Source organism: Aotus nancymaae, unplaced genomic scaffold (genome assembly GCF_030222135.1).
Source record: "Aotus nancymaae isolate 86718 unplaced genomic scaffold, 86718_ANA_hifiasm-v0.15.2.pri h1tg000006l, whole genome shotgun sequence".
Lineage (NCBI taxonomy): Eukaryota > Metazoa > Chordata > Mammalia > Primates > Aotidae > Aotus > Aotus nancymaae.
The window spans coordinates 9,192,166-9,198,646 of record NW_026988417.1 but is presented as its reverse complement, the minus strand read 5'-3'; positions in this window follow the sequence as shown (position 1 = coordinate 9,198,646).

Sequence of the window (6,481 nt, the reverse complement as noted above, 5' to 3'; positions counted from 1 at the left end):
GAAGGTAATTCCAGGCTGGGCAGCTTTCAACTGTTGGTTGGTGGTCCACCCAATCCTACAGACTACGAACAGAAAATAGAGACATAATAGCATTATTCCTATAATGATAAAGGAAACATTGAGATTGTGTTTAAGATGAGTCCAAGGGTGAAGGCTCTCCAAGCCCTGCTGGAATTCTGTCCAAGCTTCTACAGAAGGTTGATGCTCTCGAGTTTGCTTATTCAAGTCAAGAACCTTGTTTTGTAAATCACTGATATCAAAAGTAACATTGGATGTAAAACCTCCTTGTAAATGACCCTTTACAGGGTTCCGTGGATATTCACTTTGATTGTATTCCAAATTGGTTACATAAATGTGAGTATGGTTAAAATGACAGCGCAATGGCTGCTGCAATTGCAAACTTTGTACTTGTTCTCCCAGCCACAAAATAGTAGTCTTCAGCATTGCTACTTCTGTTTGTAATTCAGCATCAATTTTATTTTGGAGCATCCATGCCTGGCTGGCCATATGTGTCCAATTTTCTACATATTGGGCTGTTTGAATAGAACTATGTAGTGCTACTGAGGACACTACAACAGATGTTATTAGTGTGACCAAGGAGACAATAGCAAAAATTATCATGCCTAAGGCTCTACGAGCACACTGAGTGAGCCGGGCAAGAAGAAATTTCACAAAACGTAAAGCAGAGGTAGCAGCCCATGGTTCAGACAAATTGACAGGAATCCATAATCCAGGAACAGGACTTAGAATTATTAGGGTGGATATGTTGTGTGTTTGTATAGTACTATGATTAAGGCAATGATAGAATTGACAAGAGACACAAGTCAGCTGGGTGATGTTTACCTGGAGTTGACCCTTCTTAGCTGCTAGAAAAACATAAAGATTGAAAATACAAACCATAAATTGAGCAGTAACGTTTCTAACAAAGGTGATATTAAAGCTACGTTGAACAGAATTACTATTATTGGATAGCGTTCTGACCCAAATGCTACCATTCATAAATGGGAGCACTGCTTTCCAAATTGACTCCTGAATTGGGCCCCTTTTTCCTAGATAATGCCACCGAGGTAAGGGTGGGCTAAAGCCAGTGCCGTGCCAAGCAAGTTGTGTGGCAGATTGGGATTGAATCACAGTTTGATGTGACAAGGAAGTGCTGAAGGTCCGCCACTGGTGCCAACGAAGTTTATACCAAGAGGTCTGACTTACGTCTTTCCCATCTAACTGGCCACGAGGACCCCAGTCAATACTGTCTCCTATTAACATGAAGTGCTGTCTGGCCAGGGGGCCAAGACACTGGGCCCAAGGAGGGGGGTGAGAATTTTGAAAGGGAGTCAATTTCGCATAATCAGTACAATGTGGGTGATGGGGCCAGGAATAGTTGGTAAACACACCGGTAATATTAATAGAGCTGAGGCCTAATAAATATATATTTTTTCCTGGTGACTTAACCATCCCTGAGATTGGACTGCAAGACAGCCATGCTTGAGAGACGTATCCATGGTGATACATAAAGGGAGTCCTTCTAAAGGAGCAGTGTAATTGATGCTATTGTTCTGGGTGTTTAATTGTTCTGTGTCTCGGGGAGTTAGGGTCCTGGAGCCCATGCTCCCTGATCATGATGTATTGCAAGAGGAGTGTCACTCCAGAGTACCAGTCGCACTGCTGGGAGGTTGGGAATATATGCCCAAAATGTTTTTGCTTACACAGGGGAAACACACCACACAGGACACTACAGCTAGCATTGCCAAGAACATGGAGTCAGGGGTTTTTGCCTGACCCTGGCGCTTCAGCAGTTTCTCAGCTTCCTGCGTGGTTTTCTTGATCTGTCCCCATGTTATGGGTTTGGTTGTCACTGTGACTCTTCCCGTCTTCACATTCAGATCCAGTTGGCTCACGGCTCATGCTGGAGGGACTATGCCCTTGGTTGGCCACCAGGGATCCCTCCAGTCTGCTGTTCCATGGTTGCACCCACCTGGAGGGCACCCACACCGTTTGTCCATCTCCCATAAAAACACAAGCATACCCTCATCCCCACGCCAGCAAATCCACCGGGACTTTCCATCATCCTTCTTCTGGGGATTTCCATAACACTTATAGATTAACTCGCCTCTTTTTCTCTAACACTTGCCGATGTCCTTCTGCTGAAGTCTTACCATCTGTACTAGGAGTCAAAAAATTTAAAGTAAACAAGGCTAAATGCAACTTTGTTTGAGGTGGTGCGTGGTCTCCCATTCCCCCTTTTAGGGTTTTCACATTCGTGTTTGATATGCCCCCTCAATAATCCCTTATCCTCGGGGATTGTATGCAATTCCTGTTTTGTGTCTGATTGCCCATAATTGTAAAAAGTTCTGGAAAGCATGACAGACATAAGTGGGTCCATTGTCAGTTTTGAATTGTTTAGGGACCCCCGTATGGGCAAATGACGACAGACAATGTTGTCGGACATGACCAGCTGTTTCTCCTGTTTGACACATAGCATGTAACATATGAGAGCAGGTATCTGCAGTTACATGAACATAGCTAAGCTTGCCAAAGGCTGCTATATGTGTAACATCCATCTGCCAAATTTCTTCTGGAGCTAAGCCTCGTGAGTTACATCCTTCCACGGGTGTAACAGCAGAGATGTGTTGGCAGGTGGGACAGGCTTGCGTGATGGCTCGAGCCTGGCTGCAAGATAAATGAAACACGCGAGTGAGGGCAGAGGTGTTTTGATGTAATAAAAATAATGCATGGGAAGTGTGGGCCTGTTGAAATACAGAACCAATTAACTATCTGCTTTGTCATTGCCTGGAGATAACGGCCCAGGAAGTTGTGCGTGTGATCGGATATGAGAAATATGAAAAGGAGCAGTACAAGAACGAATAACTTGTTGAAGTCTTAGAAATAAGTTAAGCAGTTCTGTCTGGTTCTACGGTGCTTTTAATAGTGGCAGTCTCAATATGACTGGCTACATTTATAACATAGGCTGAATCGCATTCAATATTGATAGGAGATAAGGCTGTGAGCTGAAGAACCTGAATAGCTGCCAGTAATTCTGAACGTTGGGCTGAAACCCCAGGGGTCTTGATTGAGTGTGTTTAGATCCATAAACACCTGCACAGCCTTTAGAGGAGCCATCAGTAAAATAAGTCCGTCCACCTGGAATAGGCTTGTGATAAGCAATCACAGGGAGGATGAAAGGGTGAACCTTGTAAAATTGCAAAATCTTATCTGACGGATAATGGTTGTCTGTAACTCCTACAAATTCCTTGAGAGTGATTTGCCATGCAGTCCACATTTCCCAGGCCGCAGCCTGTCGTTGGGAATCTAAGGAAACAATAACCTTATCAGGGTCATATCCTGTAAGCATTTTTGATCTATGTCTGCCAATTGTTATAAGTTGTGTGATTAAAGAAAGGTAAACTTGCAAAGATTTTACTGTTTGATTGGATAGAAAAAGCCATTCTATTCCCATTATAGTTTTGTCTATGAACTGTCCTAAAAGTCCTGTTGGAGAATGGGGAGCGGGAAGAATCAACAAAAGCAAAAGCTTGTGTGGGTGGAGTCGGGAACCAGGTCGTTCCTGGAGCATTTGTTCTACAAGCTGCAACTCAGCTTCTGCCTCCCTAGTAAGTTGTTGGGGAGAATCTAATGAAGAATCTCCTCTGAGTGTTTGATAGAGGTGGTTGAGTTGATAAGTAGCAATACCTAGTATCAGGTGCAGCCAATTAATATCCCCCAATAATTGCTGAAAATCATTCAGTTTGTAATCTGTCTCTTCCCAGAGCTACCTTTAGAGGCCAGACACTTCTTTCAGTAACAGTAGTTCCTAAGTACTGATATGGGGAGGTTCTTTGCACATTTTCAGGAGCTATTTTGAGATTCAATTCAGTTAAGTCTTGTTTTATTTCTCTAAATAGAATGTAGGACTGTTGACCATGACTTGGGGTAAAACTTTCCACTGATAGCAAGAGACAGGCTCTCTGATTGATAGATGGCACAGAGAATGCAAATCGAGGCTTGTCCTTCTCATGTAATAGAATAGTAAAAAAACAATCCTTGAGCTCTGTAACTATGAGAGGCCAATCTCTTGGAATGCCTGTTGGGGATAGTAAACTTTGCTGTAATGCACCCGCTGGTTTAATCTATGCATTAATGGCTCTCAAGTCTGTAGCAGTCTCCATTTTCCTGATTTTTCCCAAATCACAAATACTGGTGAATTCCAAGGGCTAACTGACTCTTCCATATGTCCTGCATTAAACTGTTCTTTTACTAGCTGATGAAGCTGAGTCAGCTTCTCCTGTGATAGGGCCACTGATCCACCCACACAGGTTTACCAGTCAGCCACTCTAACAGCAAAGAGGTGGGTGGAGAAGTATCAATGACCCTCATTAGAAATCCCGAAAGCCCAGCCCTTTTCTATTTCTTTGCCCAGTTAGAGATATTGGATCAGGGCTTCCCTGCAGGAACTTTCCTAAGCCTTTTCCACTCTGATAACCCATCTTTTTCAACATACCCCATGCTGTAAGTAAGTCTCGGCCCCATAGATCAACAGCTATATTTGCAACATAAGGTTGAAAAGTACATGATTGCCCATCTGGACTGAGGCAGGGTAAAATTTCAGTACTCTGCTGAACATTCTGAGCTGCTCCTATTCCCACTAAGGATGTAGAGGTTAATTGCAAGGGCCAAGATGAGGGCCAATTGCTTTTAGATATTACTGATACATCCGCTCCCGTGTCCATAAGCCCATAGAACTTCTTTCCTTTAATTTGCACTACATAGGTGGGCTAATTAGAAGCTACGGGTTGGGATAGGTAAATTTCCTGTGTAGCTGTACTCCCAAATCCTTGATTTCCTTGTCTCCCCTTTCATGGAGAAGGGTGAAACTTGCAGGGAATACGCAATAGCTGAGCAATATATTCCTGCGATCCAAAAACCCAGAGATCCTGTGACATTACAATTACTTTAATTTCTCCTTCATAAAGTCAACAACTCCGGGGACAATGGTAATGCCTTGTAAGTTAAGACGGCTTTTACCCAAGATGAATCCCATATATCTTGTTGGCAAAGGTCCCCAAATGCCGGTGGAGACTCGTTCTCTAACTGGGAGATTAGCACCCTGCACTTCCGGGTGTTCCTGAGGAGAGGGAGTTAATGTTCCTCTGGGGACTCACCCCTGAAGTGGGGCTGTGGTCTGGATAGGGAATGCCCTCATTGTTTGAGGGGCCCAGGTACAGGACCCCCTCTCGTTTCCCAACAGGGAGTGCCGTTCTGATGAAATTTTGAGTGGCATTGATTAGCCCAATGGTTTCCTTTATTATAGCAAGGGCAAATTCCTGGCGTTTTTTTCTGGAGGGTGAGGTGCCACGTTATAAGATACCTTCTGCCCATTAGTCTGAGGACATTCCTTTTTGAATTGCCCAATTTTTCCACAGTTGTAACATTTTCCCACTTTAGGGCTTAATCCTTGCGGGGGGGGGGGTTAGATTTGTTTACTACTAAATTAGCCATGACTTGAGACAACTTCATAGAACGATGGGACTCAGTTCCTACATCCTGACTGGCTTTGAGAAAATTTGCCAAGTTTTTTGCACATTTTACCGGTACCAATGCACATTTACAATCCACATTTGCATTTTCAAAGGCTAGAGTCAGAGTAAGCATCTCTGCAGCAGCAGTATGAGGAATCTGGTGCTGCATTGCCTCTTGTAGTCGTGTGATAAAATTTGCATACGGTTCCTGCAATCCTTGCATGACATGTAGAAAAGATTGCACTGAGACCCCTTCCTCAGGGATGGCGGCCCAGGCATGTTTGGCAGCTAAGGCTTACTTATGGTAAGCAGCGTCTGGGAGTTTAGATATTACTGATACAATCGCTGCACTAAATCTGAATAAGGACCGCTACCCAACAGCATATCCTCCGCAATGTTTCTGTGTCCAGTGGCACAATTCTGTCTAGCCTGGTCTGCACACATTTCTTGCCAATTTAGATTCCATGTGAAATATGCACTAGCAGGCAAGCAAGTACAAGCTAAATGCTTTATATCAAAAGGTGGGAGGCGCATAGCACTGAATACAGATTCTAGCAATCCTAAAGTAAACAGGCTCTGTACTCCATTACGAACCACACTAGCTTTTAATTCTGTTAATAGCTTAAATTCTACAGGAGTGTGTTCACAAACAAGTTGTTGTTTGGATCGGGCATTACAGCAATAGGAAAAGCCTCAAGGTCCTAAGGGCTCTCCAGCTATAGCTGCAGCACATGGAATTTTTTTTGTATTGGAGTCTCTATTTCTGCTACTGAAGGAGGCGGTGCAGACCAGCTCTCCTCCTCTCTCTCCTGTCTCTCACTTTCAATGGGTGCTGTTTGTAAGACAGAAGGCTCTTCCAATTTTTGAGAGTCAGAGCATGGCTCCTGCTGTCCAATTGAATAAGAAGGGGATAATGGCAGGAGGACAGTACAGACCAAACTCCAAGCAAAGAAAACAGAGGGATCTAC